The sequence below is a fragment of the Pinus tabuliformis genome, chromosome J (assembly GCF_031772625.1).
Source record: "Pinus tabuliformis cultivar Carrire ecotype Pingquan chromosome J, CPIR1, whole genome shotgun sequence".
In the NCBI taxonomy this organism is placed as follows: Eukaryota; Viridiplantae; Streptophyta; class Pinopsida; order Pinales; family Pinaceae; genus Pinus; species Pinus tabuliformis.
The window spans coordinates 1,556,033,328-1,556,051,395 of NC_142295.1; the positions used below are offsets into that span (position 1 = coordinate 1,556,033,328).

At 37.4% G+C, this 18,068-nt stretch overlaps 1 protein-coding gene across 8 annotated transcripts in view; it reads right to left on the reverse strand.

Moving 5' to 3' along the window:
• LOC149233436 (uncharacterized) overlaps window positions 1-18,068 on the reverse strand; it is a 398,293-nt gene that overhangs the window by 16,586 nt on the left and 363,639 nt on the right. The window contains exon 5 of one of the 8 annotated variants that reach the window (XR_016248236.1): window positions 15,064-15,169. The exons of the other annotated variants lie outside the window; for them this stretch is intronic. The gene's annotated coding sequence lies outside the window, so the exon portion shown is untranslated. The remainder of the gene's footprint in view (window positions 1-15,063; window positions 15,170-18,068) is intronic. 8 annotated transcript variants of the gene reach the window in all.

Here is an 18,068-nt window from a genome sequence, read left to right on the forward strand (position 1 = left end):
TACTCGAAAAGTCTCAAAAATTCTATTTCTTATTTTGTGCCATAAAAATTTAATCTTCTACTAAGAGCAAATATTTAAATTTTGTAAATATTTGTAAATAGATCTAACCCTTATTTATTTTGAAGTTTTGTAAGTAAATTTTGAAGTTTTGGGATTTTATTTTTAATTTTGATGGGTTTTGAGAATTCTTCTTCACTTATGCAGACGAATTTTCAAGCCATCAGAGGAGATTGATTTTCTCACGGAGAGACTAGCTTAAGGCTAGGGTTTCACGGGTTTTTCTCCTCCAAGCAAGACTCTAGCCTATTTGGCAAAATCGTTTAAGCAAGAAGGGATGAATTAAGCCCTAGAGGACCTAAACTAGCCTTCTAAGCCCCTTGAACCTCAATGCTCAACCAAGAAGGAGGCCGCAGGGCCGAAGAGGTAATTTTTGGGGTTTCTGTAGGTGAAATTTTGTGTTTTGCAGGGGTTCGAATTTTTTTATTAGGCCTCCAAGGCTTAGCCGAGACCTCTATTACCCTTACCGCAACCCTCTTCCTCTCATTTGGTGAAGTCGCAACCTTGGTAGACGATTTTCCCTTGAGTCACAGACCTATTGAGGCCTTAAATCCTCACGACAACCCTTGTTGGGCATTCCTTTTCCTGGCTGTGGTCTTTCTCTCTTGCCGTGATCCCTCTAACCCTTGACAACAGTCTCTAGGAGGTTCATTTTGCCTTGTTGCAGGCCTATTGGCCTTTCTCCTAGCCACCGCAGCCCCTAGGGGCCTCTCTTTGCCTTGTCACAGGCCTACAAGGCCTTATTCCCTTAAGACAATTGCCCTTCTTTGAGCCCCTAGCCTCACCATTTCCCTCATCACTACCTTTTCTAGCCCTCAGTAATTGCTTGGTTTTGGAATTTGGTTTGGGCACTAACTCCTTGTTTTGTAGGAACTTCAAGTGGTTTTGGAGCTAATACTTGTGGGTGCAGGTGAACAAACTCATTGGAAGAGTCTCACTAGCCTAACTAGTCACCAACAAGGCCATAAGGCCTAGTGGTTTGCCTTCTAACTCTCTTTTCCTCATCACTATTTCATTTGCAACATTAAGACATAATTTTGCAGTGGTATAAAACACCTAACAATGACATAAAAAACAACTTGCAGTCATCTTGTCTCATCGAGAAGTCACTTGCATTGTTGGACTCATATTTGATTGGTATCTTGTTGATTTGGAGGACTGTTGTCATCATTGGTCTCTTGATTTATCTACCGCATCTTGCATTCCATTGATAGTTGTTGCATACATTCCATTGCACTCTTGCATGCATAAGAATTCACTGTTAGCAATCTAATTTAATTGGCAAAATATATGTGCTCTCAATAAGAAGATAATTGGTAAGCTAAGACTGAATTGACATTTTTATCATAAGATAAGCTTGCTGCTCTTATTCTGCTCTTGCTCTTTAATGGTAACCTTGTTGAGTAGTTCTAATTGCAAGCATTCCTAGTGTTGCTCTCTTCATTTTATTGACATTGAAAAGCATTGGTATATTGTGTTGCGTAAAGGATTGTTAGCATTTTTGTGGCATTGGTCTTTAAAGGAATACCTTGTCATTGTTGTTGTATCCTTAAGAGATTGGATATAGGATAAGTGGTTATATTGCTTTTCATTGTCATATTGGAATAAGCATTTCTTGTGAATTTACTTTTGAGAATAAGTGCACTAACATATTGTTTCTTGCAAGTGAGCCACACATTTAAGGATCATAATCTTGTAATATTGTAACTCACTCTTAAAACACTTAATTAATCACCATATTGTCATCAAAGTAATCTCAAGAATTGCTAATTTGTGTTGATATCTTGTTGAATGATTGACATTATCTAATTGGCACATTAACTTTGTTAAGAAGAACATTGGACTCGTGCGTTTTACATTTATTTTCATTTCATAAGCAATTGTCCATTGTGAGATTGTCTAATCTTGAATTGCCTTACACTTTACTTGTCATTGGATAATCTAATTAGTAATCAAAGAGTTCACTAAGCGCTTCTTTGGTGAAGATTGTCATTGTAATTGTTAAGTACTTTCCTTTATTTCTCTAAATCGAATAATCATTTAGATAATTTGTCTCAAAGTACTTAAAACATTTAACAATCTCACCTAAAGCTAATCACTCATTTTGCATTTGCATTCTAAAAGTAGTAGCGCATTGATTAATTTACCTCTAAACATAAGCTTGGTTGAAAGACGATAGGACCACCTTTCTCACCCAACTTGCGAAGTTAAACCTGTTGCACCTATTTTGTCACATGTCTAAGGAAGCAATTGTACAAACCTTTTCAAAGCTCAGAATCATCAATCGCGAGTTCTTATGTCATTGTAAACCCAATTTTTGCAAGTTGTAATGTAAATGATGCTAGTATGACCGTTTAATTATGTAACAACCTAGGTAAGCATATGATTTTGGTGACGAATTTCATCCTAGGAAGTTTTTCGTCTCACCGCATTATGTGTGTTTCTAAACACGGATAATCAACAAAGTTTTTCCCTCCAGCTTAAACCCCAAAGCTAGGGTGGAGTTCATTGACAAGGCTTTAGGTGAGTCCTAGTGTTTTTAGTCAAGTTTATTGTAAAAGTGATTTGGGAATAATTTAAGCTATTTGGCTAAAGTATTTCATTACAGATCACTTGGTCTACTATATCATATTGTGTCATAGAATTGGGTAATTATTTGAGGCTCTATAACAAATGGTTATTCCCCCTTTGAAAGTTGAATTTGTAATTTTCTAATGTAATTTGAGAGTGCAAGGTCCCTTGCAATTAGACACCATGGCTAAAGTATTTGAGGGTGAAAAAATAATTAATCCTCTCTTTTGTTAATTAATTAATTTTTCTAACAAAAATAAAATAAAATCCTAAGCCAAAAATTAATTAATTTGGAGTCAAAAAATAATTTTGGAGAAATTAATTTCTCCAAGTGGAAAATGAGCAAAAAATTCGTGGGTTACAATTAAGTTAATTTTTGGAGGTCTCCCACCATGGAAAAAATGGATTCTTTAAGAAAAATTAAGCCCTTCGACCTTGGTGGTTAAGTCAAAGTCAATTTTTTTAGGAAATTAATCCAAAAACTCAATTTTTGGATTAATAAAAAATGGATTTTATGAGAAATTCGAAAATTCATCAAAAATAAATATTTTTGATGATAGAGATTAAAACATGATCAAATATTTATCAACGATCGAGATTATTTTGATGGGGATCAATCCAACTAGCCATTATTTTTCACTTGAATGATTTATCTATAAATTAGAAGTGATTTTGCTTCTCAGGTCATGATGAAAACTCTGACTTTGGTCTATGTAATTTTGTAAAGCTGGTGTTGTTCCATTGATCTACTAAGAACGTTTGAAATATCATAATAAACGACTTTAGGGTTCAGTTCATGGTGTTCTTTGTTCGATGATCTATGGTATGTGCTTTCTTATATTGTGCTTAAAATTTTAGAAGCTTGTTTATTCGTTGATGGTGATGAGAACATTCTATTGGTAGATTTTGGGTCTATCTTAGGTAATCTGATTCACCATATGTCTAGAGTGTTTTCTTGAAGAAATATATAGATTTTGCTGGTTCCTCGGCCCTTGGACTCCAAGTTCACAGACTTTGGAGAAGAGTCGACCTTGTTTGGGCTCCAGGAATTTTGTTTAATTTTCTTACTTCGCTAAGGCTACGGGAAACACCATAACTTTCGAAACAAATTTTGTTTATTGTCATTATTTATCATTTAAAAAATTATTTCTCAAAAATATTTTATTTTTACAAGCATTGTACATTTGTAAATTATTTTTGTAGAATAAATTTTGTAAATAAAATTTTCTAACCATTGTTTTGCAGCTATTTGGGTTTGGGGTTTAGGGTTTATTATTTGATTTTTTTATATATTGGGGTTTTGGGTATTTTATTTTCATTTGTGCAGGTATGCTTCAAGAAGATTTGTTGGGGTTTGAGCTAGATCTAGGCCCTTGACAGTAAGATCTACTCTCCAAAATTTTTGCAGGACCAACATTCACAATTTTACAGTGAATTTTGGGAAAATATTGAAGATCTTAAGCAAATTCAAATTTTTAGCAAAGGTTTGATAATTTTTTTGCCCTTCTAAGCCCAGTGTCAACCTTTTCAACCTAGCAATCAAACCCCCTCCTCTTTCTAGCTTAGCCGCAGGCCTGATCCAAGCTTTCTTCCCTTGTTGTGGGTTCTCCTTCCGCTGTCGTCATCCTTCTAGGGCTGCATTAGCTGTGCCACAAGCCTACTCGGCCTTCCTCCCTCAGCGTGGCCCTTATTCTTCCTTGCCGCAGGATGCAAAGCCTCTTTCCCTGCCTCGGCCAACCCTCTAACCCTCTGTAGTGGCCTTTGTTTCCCTTCCACTGCCCTCCTCCTGCCCTTATCTCCTCTCTGTCCTCCTTTTTTTCCCTCTGCAAATCCCTTTACCTCTATGACAACCTCTTAGAGGCTATCCCTAGGGTGCTGCAGGCCTCTAGGAGGCCTTGGCCTTGAGACGCGGGCCTTGATCCCTCCTCACCGTGGCCCCTTCTTGGCCTTTAGCCCTTCTCTTAGCCTTATTTTGCCTCATATCTATCTCTGATCAGTCATTGCTTGATTTCTGGGCTGACAATTGATGTTGTTGCCAAGAATCTGGCCACAATTTTGTGGTTGCAGGCAACTTCTTCATTGGAGAAAATTTGGGCTTATTCTTCAATAATCTTCAAGGCCTAAGGCCATGTGGTTTGCTTCTTCCAAACCCTCATCCTCTCACTGTTTTGTTACAGCCATCAATAAATTTCATAACAGTGGTATATAAGTTCATGAAGGTGGTCTAAAAACACCTATCAAGTCATCTTAGCAATTTAATGATTCATTGCATCAATAAGATAATCATTGTTTGGGAAAGTTTTATGACTGTCATACTCTCTAGTGCTGCATAATAAGGTCTGATTATAGCTTAACAGTGGCATCATAAAAGGCATTTGTCTCTTGGCTTATCTAGCATATGGTTTACATTGCATTGACAAAGTGATTTGGTTACTAACTTTGTTGCATCATTCATCTCATATTTTGCATCTAAAGTGCTCTAAGACTAAGTCTACTTGCTGCTGTCATAAAATTCACTTGTTTCTCATTTGAATGTGATTGGGATGAAATTAACATAAAGCTATCATTTGTTGTTGTGAACAAGATTGCTAGCATTAGTATTATTGAATAAGAACACTAACATATTGTTGTCTTGTGAAATCTTCATAGTTTCAATCTTTGCACTAATAATCTCACTCTCTAAAGCACTTCATCCAATAATCTTGCCGAATGGTCGCTTAAGTGAATAAATCTAAGAATTGATTGGATATTGGTATCTCTTGGTCTCTTACACATTGGCAATAAAAATATAAGTGTTCTTAACTTGATGACTTACAAATTCAATTGAATATATCTTGAATAATTGGCATTGAGGAATCCAATTGCAAATTATTTGGAAAGTTTCTAATTGTATAAGAACATTGATAATCTTATTATGTCTTTTGAGTAATTATAATTGGCATCTTGTATTGTCTCATTGGCTAATTGTTCTAAGTGGATAAGTGCTCTAATTGCCATTTGATTTATGGTTCATGCCCAAGGTGGATATCTATTGTGAATGGTAACTCTATATTGGTGAATTAGTGTGAAGAGCATCTATGTTATTTATCTCTTGTATCTTGTTGACACTTGCAAAGGTGGCACATATTCTTGTGGTTGAGATTGTCTCTTAATTACCATTGTTAAGTACTTGTTGTCATAACTTAAGATCAATCATAATTAAGTACTTAAAGGAACATTAAATAATCTCACCTTAAGAAACACTCAATAATCTTGCATTAGCATCCTTAGACTAGTCTTGCATTAATAATTTACCTCCAAGCATAAGCTTGGTTGATAGAGAGATAAGAACACCCTTTCATTTTTGCTTGAGAAATCTAGGCTCTATAGTATTTAAAACGGTGACTTTCAAGGAGAGGGATCGTTAACCAAGCCCTTGCTTGCTTCACTTTGACTTCTCTTTGCCACTTACTCTAGAGACTAGGCTGAAAATAGATAAAGATCAAGGGATATACTTAGCTAGGAATTTAATTAAAATAAACCAAGATCTTGCATTTCACCTTAGTCACAAGATTTGCGTAGCATATAAAGTAGATAAGCATTCAAGCAGTGGTTGTTCATTCGATCATTTGGTCCTTAATTGATATAAAGCAAGTAGTTGACTCGATAAGGCATTGGTTTCATTAATAATCAAATTTCATTTCGTAACTTGCTAAAATTAACTAGGTGGCTAGGCCATTCAATCTTGTCTCCCAGATTTGTTGGTTGCCAACGAGTCTTACATTTCCACATCACATAGGTGTTGATTTTTGGTAGCATCGGATGTGCTCTAGCCATGAAAATTGGTGGAGGCTAAGGTACGAGATTTTCAAGACCCAAAAATCATTTGGCGAAATTCCTCCCGGATGGAGAGATATTAAAATAATTAATATTTTTAATGGGTTCCTAAGTCTAAACTTAGGAAAATTAAAATATTAACGTGTATTAATATAAAATGGGTGAGAAAATTCTAAATGACGAGGATCAAGTCCAATCTAATCTTAGTCGTTGATTAGGGACTTAGTCTCTGCTGTTGAATCGTCAACAGGGAAAGTATAAGAGGAGGCTTGGGGGTCAGTTGGAGATACACGAAGTTGATTAAGAACTCGATTTTCAAGGGCAAGGTTTGCTAAGAAATCGAGTTAGTGATCTATTGCAGCGAGGGGCAGTTCGGCAGAAGGCCAAGAATACATATCAGAGAGGTAGAGAAACTGTCGGAAACACATCACAGAGGCAGCTAGGACTAACGCAGAGGCTGAGGAGGCCAATGCAGATGATGCAAAGGGCCAAGAGGCTGATGCAGAGGCTAGCAGAGCTGACACTGGGCTGAAGAGGCAGCACTGAGGAATTTTCGTGAGGTAGACTGGGAGCTGAGAGGTAGACGTAGAGCTGTATAGGGTGATGCAGTCCTTGGAGGGTGACGCAGTTTCGAAAGGAAGCTTGGAGAATCTTTCGTTGTCCAGCTAAGGAACTGTCTAAGTTGCTATGGGATCAATCATCCGGTTGCAGATCAACCGGAATATTTGTCTTCGAAGAGAGGTACTTCTACCAAGGAAAATCTCTGAAAGGGTGAGCCATTTTTGGCACCCTAGTTGTATTCAGAAACTGCTTAATAATAAAACCCTTGTATCTGCTGCACCGGTTTTCCCGCATTGCGTTTTTCCGGGGATGATTGTCCAAAAATAACAGCGTCCTTCTGTGATTGTCTCAGTTGTTTCAGTTGCTGATCTGTATATATGTGAAGGCTGCATTTGTGTTTATTTTGGTATTTATATTAATAAATAACTTGTTAATGGAATGAACAAGTAGGAGATAATAAACTAGATAATGCAGTAGGGATTTCTGATGTGTTAGATTCAAAAATTTCCACATGATATCACAGCGTTGCAGATCATAGGAGAACTGAAGACGCTAGTAAGAGAAATCTGAAGAATTTGCAGTAGAAACAACTATCCCGAGAGACAACATTGTTCCAGAGCAAAAGTAGCAAGAGAGGAAGTGACGCAGAGCTTGCGTCATCATTTCAAGCCAGGAAGAGGGTCAGCGTAGAGGCAGAGAGGGGCAAATCAAACCTACGTAGTGCTCGGTCATCTTTCTCAGCCAAGGAGGATCGACACTATGGGTAGGAGGAGCAGATTCAACTTTTGTCGGGATTGCACAAAGCCTGAAAGGCTCAGTTTCTTCGGTTGCCGGGGCTTGGAGAGCTGTGGCAGATTGTGATTTGAGGAGCTTGTGGGATGTTGTTTTTGTCGATGCAGAACAGAGTCTAAAGAGGCAGGACCAAGGTAGAGGGAGCCACTACCTCGATAGATTTCTAGCTAAGGAATCCAGATCCGAGTTGCAATTGCAAGGAGGATTGGAGAGGAGCGGTTCGACAGTTGGCCAGAGGATTTCTAGAAGGGAAATCAGGACTTAGAGGGAGATTTCCAGGAGGGATGTCGAGACTCAGAGGGAATCCAGAAGAGGAGATGAAAGGGCAGTGAACGGACTAAGGGAATAGGACAGGTTGGACGGGGCTTCCAACTTTGTCATCTGGAAGGCCAGGATCCTAGCAGTCCTGGATAGACATCGCATCAAGGACTATGCCTTGAAAACCGTGGCTATCCTAGTTGACCTAGTTGAGAACGAGAAGTATGAGGATGCAATGGCAAGGGCGAAGTGCATGATCCTAGATGGGGTCAAAGATCATGTCATACCACATATTGCTGAGAAGAACACAACAAAGGAGATGTGGGACACCCTGACCACCTTATACCAGGGCTCTTCGGTGCAACAGAAGATGTTATTGGAGAATCAACTGCGATCATATTAGATGTAGAAGGTAGAGCAGATAGATCCATTCCTTCTCAAGTTGCAGGAGATTTGCAAACAGCTTACTTTTGTGGGGTCTACACCAGATCCAGAATTTATGGTCAGGACTGCCCTGAATGCAGTCTCCGAGGAGCAGTTCGGCAGAAGGTTGAGAATACATATCAGAGAGGCAGAGAAAGTGTCGGAGAGACAGCACAGAGCCTTGGAAGGCTAACGCAGAGGTTGAGAAGGCCAACACAGGTGACGTAGAGGGCCAAGAGACTGACATCGAGGCAGCAGAGGCTAGCAGAGCTGACGTTGGGCTGAAGAGGCAACGCTAAGGAATTTTCGTGGGGCAGACAAGGCGCTGAGAGCGAGACGCAAAGCTGTAGAGGGTGACACAGTTCTTGGAGGTGACGCAGTTCCGAAAGGAAGCTTGGAGCAACTTTCGTTGTCCAGCTAAGGAACTATCTAAGTTGTTGTGGGTTCAATCATCCGGTTGTTGATCAACCAGAATATCTGTCTCCAAAGAGACGTACTTCTGCCAAGGAAAACCTCTGAAGGGTGAGCCATTTCTAGCACCCTAGTTGTATTCAGAAACTGCATAATAATAAAACCCTCATATTTGTTGCATTGGTTTTCCCACATTGGGTTTTTCCAGGGACAATTGTCCAAAAATAACAGTGTCCCTTGTGTGATTGTCTCAGTTATTTCAGTTGTTGATCTGTATATGTGTGAAGGCTGCATTTGTGTTTATTTCGGTATTTATATTAATAAATAACTTGTTAATGGAATGAACAAGTAGGAGATAATAAACCAGATAATGCAGTAGGGATTTCTGATGTGTTAGATTCAGAAATTTCCACAATAGGGACTTCCCTCCATAGCTTGTCATTGGGAGACAACTAGAATGGAGAGGTCGGGGATCAAAGTGACAACCCCCGACATGAGTCGTTGTCGCACCGTGCCTGTACAATCTAAGCAACAACATTTTATGGCGCCATTGCCGGGGATATCTTATTCTTGGCACTTCAATGACATTCTCTCAATCTTTCATCTTTCATCATTCCTTATCCCAGCAATGCTGCATTTTCTGGCACCATTGTGACATTATCTCTTCGTCTTTTCATCACATCTTTCATCTTTCCTTCACAAATCTTCTCATCATTTTTCTATCCGTACTTTTAGCACTTGGATGTTTGGGTTAGTTTCCTGTTTGGGTGGTGACTCCATTGATTCATCCATTCAAAAAAGCTCATACACGAAGAAATCATGGTAGCTTGCTTAACACTGCTCTCAAAGCTCGGTTGAACAAAATTACATTTTAGTAAGCATTCATTTTTCTCAGACAGGAAGCCCTCCCTGATATCCATCTACTTCTCCTTTACTAACTTTTCAGTTTTTGCCTTTTGGATTTTGGAATTAGATTCATGTTCAAATGACAACTCCACTTCTTTTATTTCTTGCAAGAATTTCTACTAGAAGCTCGCTTCTTGTGGATCTCTTGTTTTTCTTGAACAAGCATCTCTCTTTGACATCCATGGGCCACATTTCCCTTTAAAGCAAGTCATCATGAATGATTTTTTCGCCCCTTGTTGTTTTACTAACATTCCTCATGATATTCCAGAAAATTCCATTAATAGATTGTGTTCTTTCATAGGTAATAATGCAATCATTGCTAGAAATTATCTCACAAAGTTTGATCATTGTATGGAAATGTTTTGTGATTCTCGAAGTTATGAAGACGTCAGGATGCAACTCTTTGTGTTTCCTTGGGTGATGATGCTAAAAAGTGGTTTTGTGATTTCCCTGACAACTCTTTTGATTCTTTATAAGCCATCATCGATGCTTTTAAGGATATATATGTAGATCAAAAGGATTCACCTTCCACTGAGTACTGTATAAAGAAAGATGACCTTATAAGGGACCCAACTATTGTAGAAAGGGTTCCAAAGAACGCGCCACTTCAACCTTTGCCATATTGCAGACCTTGTGACCATTTCCATGATGAATCCACTTGTGCCATTGCAAGAAGAATCCTCGATAGTGGAAGGGCGGGGACGAAGGTCAAATTAATATTGATGATGAAAAAGAAAATGATAAGCATCTTATCAAGGAATTAAATCAAATGATTAAAAACATGCAATTCAGTCAAGCTCAGCTAATGAAAGCCATGAAGCTCAACCAAGAGAATGACTCTAAGATAATGATATCCATGCACACCAAGTTGATAGCTATAGAAGAAAAACACGTTGAAGAGTTGAGCACTATAAAGGAAAATCATGAGAAAGAAATGAGCTCTATGCAAGACAGGGAAGTCAGTCTTCAGAACAAGTTATTAGCCATAGAAAAACAACATGCCGAGGAATTGAAAACCATGGAAATTAAGATGACCACCATGCAAGACCAGCTGATGACCATGGAGGAAAACCATGCCAAGGAAATTAGTGCTATGAAGGTTGAACATTCTAAGCAAATGGATACCATGAGAATTGAAAAGATCACTCTTCAAAATAAGCTGCAAAAAATGGAAAGGTCACAGGAGTGGGACTATCAACATAGATTAGATAATGAAAGAAACAAAGAACTTTCGACAACTCATAAGTCTTTTGGTCCGCTAGAGTGATTCTCATCTCATTGCGAGGAGGTCACTTGTCCGATTTAAGATAGGTTAACTAGAAGTGCCATGGTTGAAAAGGAAATTGAGAAATATCAAGCTTATATGTCACCTTTGATAGAGTATATTTAGAATAGGATTGGGCATACTTCAGATTCTTCATATCTTTCATCTGAGATCTTCAAGATCAAGACAATAAATCTACATTGATCCCATTATTGACATCACAACCCACCGAGAAGAAAAGTAAAAAGTAGAAAAGAAAAGGGAAGAGGTTTGATGCATCTGATGGTCGAGAGCAACTCAATATTCAGGTAAGTCAAAGTCCTAGCATTTTCAGAATTTATACATGTCTTAATTAATTTATCTTGCATATGTTTAAAGAGTGGCCTTTTCATGAGTGGTTAAATCAATTTTCTCATATATGTTTTAGTAAGTGGTGTTCAAACTCAAATTAGAGTGTGGCTATACACATGGGGAAACTTGGAAGGAAGGTGTTGAACTAGATATACCATTCGATCGAGACAACATTCTGAACCATATGCCCTCACTGAGTTTCACAACAAAACTGATGCCAGCCTAAGCCACATATACCCACAGTATGCAAATTAAGATTGCATGTCACACTATGTGTGTCCGTGGAATTCCAAACATTCCTTACTAAGTAAAACCTTCCATAAATCAAGGTTTAATGTTCCTTTGATAACTCTATGCGGAAACGCTTGACTTAACTATCCAAAGTCTAAACCTTTGATAACCCTTTAAGAAGAACCTTATACGACCCTTCATAACCTTTGATTAATTCTTATTACCCGCACATATTAACCTACCATGGTCTTTAGATTTTGGTTAACTCAAACTTAACCCATAAAACATTAATCCCGCTTATTTCTATTATAATTCTTGTATAATAGAAATATCTCATAAACCACACGTAAGCCTTACCTTTTCGCCATTCCACAAACCTTTGCACATATATCGATGCTCTCCTTAGCGTGTTAAATCTCCACCATCGATCTCATTCCTCGATCCGACGGTTATCGCGTCACCCGATCATTAACTATCCCAGACGATCTCCACCGTTGATCTGCTTTGTCCGATCCAATGGCTGTTGCGTCACCCGATCGCCAACAAGCTTGGCTGATCTCCACCGTTGATCAATCCCGCTTGATCCAATGATTATCGCGCAATCTCGCGCAGATACTTGCATGACCGATATCAAATTGGAAGCACGCGAGAAAAGTGGTTTTCTCTCTCCATTGTTTGCTATGTGTCAGCCGCTAAAGGTAATTGCGTGAAATTTTGAAAGACCGCTTACCACCTTTAGGTCATGCGAAAAACTACTTACCCCTTGCTAGACCGCTTCATCTTTCTTCGAACACGTGGGTTTAATCTCCGCCATTCATATTCTTGACTTTATGTTGTGTGACTTAATCTTAGCCTTCTATCGCACACAACCTCGTCCATTGATCTGACTGATCCAATGGTTCCTGAACATTGTTACATTCTTTTGGTTCTTAATGTGTAATCGCCCTGTTGTCAAACAGAATGTCTAGGCACCGCGACAATGCTCAGATGGGGGCAGTCACTCTAATCCCCACAGTCTAATCCATGTTGTCCATAGTTCATACGCATCCCTTCAAGCTCTACACATTGCATCTTCTTTCTGCTCTCCAAACCCTTGCATCCGTCTACTATACCCGTGACTCTCTTTTGTGCATCGTGGCTCAATCACTCCACACTCTCCATTTGCTGTCATCAATCCTCTCGAATTCTTCTTCCCTTGCCCATTGCTACAGCTCTTTCATTTCTTGCCAACCCTTTGCTACTGCCTTACTCTATCGATCCGCAGCTCCATCGTTGCCCATTGCTTAGTTCGCGTGTTGTCCTTTCCAAGCTCACACCTACAAATGCAAATAGATCCCATCGCAGTCTCCTCCACGTGTTTCTCCGTCCCTCTGCGGCTCTCCAACGCTGCTTGCCAGACTATCCACGCTGCCTCATTTCCCTTCTACGCCATCGTTCAACGCTCTCCGTCCACTTGTAGCTGCAAAACCACAAACATAAAAACACTTCAATTTTTTTTATAAATGCGTTATGTTATTTCTTTTGTATTTGGTTAGGGTTTAGGCTAGTCAATACGTTAGTTTTTATTTACACACTTTGGGTTAGTTCTTTTTTTTTATATGTTATATGTATGTACTAGAATTTAGATTCATTTTTATTTTGTTTTTTTGATTTTATGATTTTAATTTTGATTTCAAAAAAAAAGTTCTCAAACATTTAAAAAATCTAAAATCCTAAGAAATATAGAATACTTAAAAAATCTAAATTCTAAAACATTTAAAAAAAAAAATTCTTTCTTTTCTTTATGACATTTGATTTAAAATTTTTATATTAAATTCTAAAAAATATTTTAAAATTTCTAAACATCTAAAAAATTTAAAATGTCAAAACTAGAAAAAAAATTCTAAAATATTTAAAATCCTAAAAATTAAAAAATTAAAAACTTTAAATCATAAAGCTAATTTTGGTGGCTAGAGAAATAAATTAAAGGACTTGCGCTTTCACATTAAAAGTTTTAATGTGGCCTATGGCCCATTAAAATTTTGCTTTATTGATCCTTTCGATTCACTTTGTCGTTTAAAATTTTTTTATTTCTTCATTTACTGCATTTAATTTCCTAAGGAACAATTGAAATACTAATTTTAAATTCCTTGGTATTTCTAACGTTAAATACTAAATCTTAAATGCATGTTTTTCTATGGTCGAGGTGCAACATTGTTTTAAGTTATATTGACTGTTGGAGAAAATTAATCAATTCTAAATCTTGGGCAGTTAATGAAAATCATTTAAAATTTAGAATATCTTGCATGATAAAGTGTTCGGCATTTACAGGGATTATTTATGATTGTCACTTTTTGTCACATATTGAAAATTGTTCTAGATAGCTTGTTTTATTGATGGTTAATTCAAATATCAAAGGCACTGGTCTTTAATTGTTTCTATCTCGTGGTTGTATCTTGTTTACGTTGACATTTAATCTATTTATTTGAATTAATCAAGATTCATTCATCAAGTTGTCCGTCATTAAAATCTCCTAGAGTTTGTTCTTCACAGGCTATCCTCATCCATTTACCTAGGGACTACCCCCCTTGACTTGTCTAGGAGAGATTCTAAACGGAGTAAGGATTTAAGAGTGACAACGCTTACTCTGAGCGTTGTCGCATTGCCTAGACACTCTGTGCGACAACATTTTTGGCGCCGTTGTCGGGGAACATTTTATTCTCGGTGTTTCAACGACATTTCCTCATCATTCATCATTTCAATCATTTCATCTTTTCCGCCATTCATTAGCCTATCAAGCAGCCAGCTTTTCCTGGCATCATTTGATCTTTTCATCGCCCTATCTTTTGTCATCTCGTTAATCAGCACCTGGACATTTCGGTTCGTTTCTTGTTTGGGTGGCGACTCCACTTTTTCCATTTATTATTTCTCAAACAAGAATCCCTCCCTTATATCCGGTTGTTTGTTGCCTTTTGGATCCTAGAGTTAGATTCATGTTCAAGTGGCAACTCCACTTCTTTCATTTCTACAAGAATTTCTACTAGAAGCTCCCTTCTTGTGGATCTCTTGAATTTCTTGAGCAGAGGTCTCTCTCTATCATCCATTTGTTCCCTCATTATTCATCATGGATTATTCGTTTACCCTGTGTCATTTTACTGATGTTCTCCATGATATTCCGGAAGTGGCCATTCATAAATTATCTTTGTTCTCGGGTGGTGATTTAGTGGCTGTTAGAATGCATCTATGCAGATTGTCTCATATAATGCTCATATATTGTAGTTCTCCCCAGTATGATCATGAAAATGTCAAAATGCGTCTATTTTCCTTTTCTTTAGAAGGTGATGCTTTGAATTGGTTTAATAATTGTCATGAAGATTCTTTCGCTTCTTTACAAGACATCATCAATGCTTTTAAAGATAGATATGGTTATCAAGATAGCTCACCTTGTGCCTGTAAAATTATGCAACAGAATGAAAGTGATCTTGTGAATGATCGCATTGTTGATGAAATATTTCAAGACAATTCTCCATATTAGAATGTGCCATCCACCTGTACCATTGCAGATCAAATCCATGATAGTGGAAAAGCAAGAACAAGTTATCAAATCAGTGTCGACAATGAAAGGAAAATGAGAAGCAAATTATAGAAGAACTAATGTGGCTAGTAAAAAATATGGAGATTAATCAAGAAAAAATTGTAACTGATTACGTCAAGGATATGAGAACTTTATACACCCACCTGGAAAAGCGAGACAAGGAGATGGAAACCATGAAAGCTAATCATGACAGGGAAATTAATTCTATGCAAAACAAGTTATTAACTATGGATGAAGAAATGACCATCATTACATTCGATTATCATAATCAGTTGGCTACCATGCAAGCAAATCATAAGAAAGAGATAAACTATATGCAAAATTGTTTCATGGGCATGAAAGTAAAGAATGACAAAGCAATAAAAGATAAGGAAAATAGTCGAGATGTTATGCCTTCCACATCAGCTTTTAGTATAAATAATTTTGAGAATGAAGATGATATGATGGTTAAATTATATGGTGAGAAGCCTTCTCTAGAGCGAATCATGGAAATTGCTAAAGATAAGGGTTTAACTTATCAAAGAAGGGATAAAGATCAAATCGGGAATCAAATTCCTCGAATTTTTAACCTGGGTTCAAACTTTGGATTAGATGTCGATCTGGGAAGTTGGTTTAATAATGCAAAAATTTGGGTCCCTATCTTTGAGATTGCGAAGATTCTTTCCCAAAGGGCTAAGTTACTAAAAGCTATTGAAGCTCCTCAAGTGAATGTTTCTCAACAGAAGGCACCAGAGGTTGATTATCAAGATGCTCCTATATATTTGCAAAGTCTAGATTCAGATAACAAGGATCATCAGCGATTCTTTATTACTTTGATGGTTAATGGGTATAAATTGAATAATTGCATGCTGGATTCTGGTGCGTCAGCTTGTGTCATGACCAAGAGGGTCATGGAACAACTTAATTTAAGAATCTCTAGGCCTTACTACAATATATGTGCCATGGATTCTAAGAAGATTGAAGTTCACGGTTTGATCAAGGTTTTACAGGTTCATTTTTATCAGTTTACCTTGGCATTATGATTGTTATGGACATTGTCGTTTTTGATGTGCCTGATGCTTGGGGTATGCTTTTATCAAGAAAATGGGCCTCTAATCTAGGAGGGAGTATTCAAATGAATTGGTCATATGCTATGATTCCTTCTCCTAGAGGTGATGGTTTTGTGAGACTTAATAGAGAGCCTGAGAAAAGATTCCATGTTGAAGATCCTAAGAGACCTCATAACGAGATAATTAAAGAACAATCTGACATTGGTAATTATGCTATCTTATCTAATTCCATAGTTCTTCTCGATGATAAGGTTGATAAAAAGATTGGGGATCTCAAGAATAAAGTTTGGTACATGTATTTTGATGGGGCATCGTCTAGGCATGGTAAAGGTGCAGGAATAGTATTAAAATCTCCCCTTGGTCATATTTTCAAATTTTCCTGTTGGCTGGAATTTGAAGCAACCAATAACGTTGCTGAATATGAAGCTTTGTTGTTGGGTCTTGAGTTTGCAAAGGCTTTAAGAGTTAAGTTGGTTAGCATCAAGGGGGATTCTGACTTAATTATCATGCAAATTAAAAATAAATTTACATGTAAAAATCAAAGGTTAAAGAATTATTGAAATGTTGTATGGGATACTATGGAATACTTTGATGCCCTTGACTTTGAGGCTATCCCAAGAGAGCAGAATAGTTCGGCAGATGAGCTTGCCATAGCTGATTCTACTTTGCTGTTATCTAATGGGCTGATCAAGGATAAGATAAAAATGGAAGTTATATTTAGGTCTTCTGTTCCAGATAACTCAGAGCATTGGCAAGTTTTTGATGATGAGAAACAAGTGATTTATTTTCTTGATAATTTGGATGAGTTTGAAAATTTTCAGATAGATTCTAAGGAGGATGGATCTGATGATCATGAAGATATCATAAATCCTACTCCTAGGAATGTGGTTTCTTTAGAACAACACTTTGATCGGCATGATGCCACAAAGATGAAAGAGGAAAATAAAATGGATCTAGGCAAATACATCGAGGTAAACATTAGTACTTCTAGGGATCCAAAGATTATTAAAATTCGTAAGGGTATTAATGTTGAAGAAAGAAAAAAGTTAGCCAATTTACTTCATGAATATTGGGATGTTTAAGCATTTTCTTACAATGAATTAAAAGGTTATAGGGAAGATGTCATGGAGCACACTATCCCTTTGAAGATGAAAATGCTAAATCCTTTCATCAAAATCTTAGGCAGATAAATCCTAAGTTAGCCCCTTTGGTTCAAAAGGAGCTTTCAAAGATGCTTGCAACATGAATTATTGCTCAAACGAGGCATTCAACATGGTGTTCCAACCTGGTGATTGTTAGGAAAAAGAATGGTACAATAAGACTTTGTGTTGATTTTCAAAACCTTAATCTTGCATGTAAGAAAGATAATTACCCTTTGTCGAACATGGAGACTATGTTGCAAAGAGTAACTGGTTCTGGAATGATGTCGTTGCTAGATGGTTTTTCGGGATATAATCAAGTATGGGTTAGGAAGGAGGATTGTCACAAAACTACATTCACCACACCATGGGGTACTTTCGAATATATTAGAATGCCGTTTGGATTGACCAATGTCGGGGCTACATTTCAAAGGGCTATGGATTATGCCTTCAAAGGTTTAATTGGGAAGTTTATCGAAATTTTTCAGGATGATCTTACTATTTTTTCTAAGGATGGTATTAGTCATGTAAGTCATCTTAGGCAAGTTTTTGATAAATGTAGAGAGTACGAGATTTCTTTAAATCCGGCTAAGTCTATTTTTGGAGTACTTGAAGGGAAATTAGTTGGTCACATCATTTCTAAAGATGGAATCAAGATTGATCCT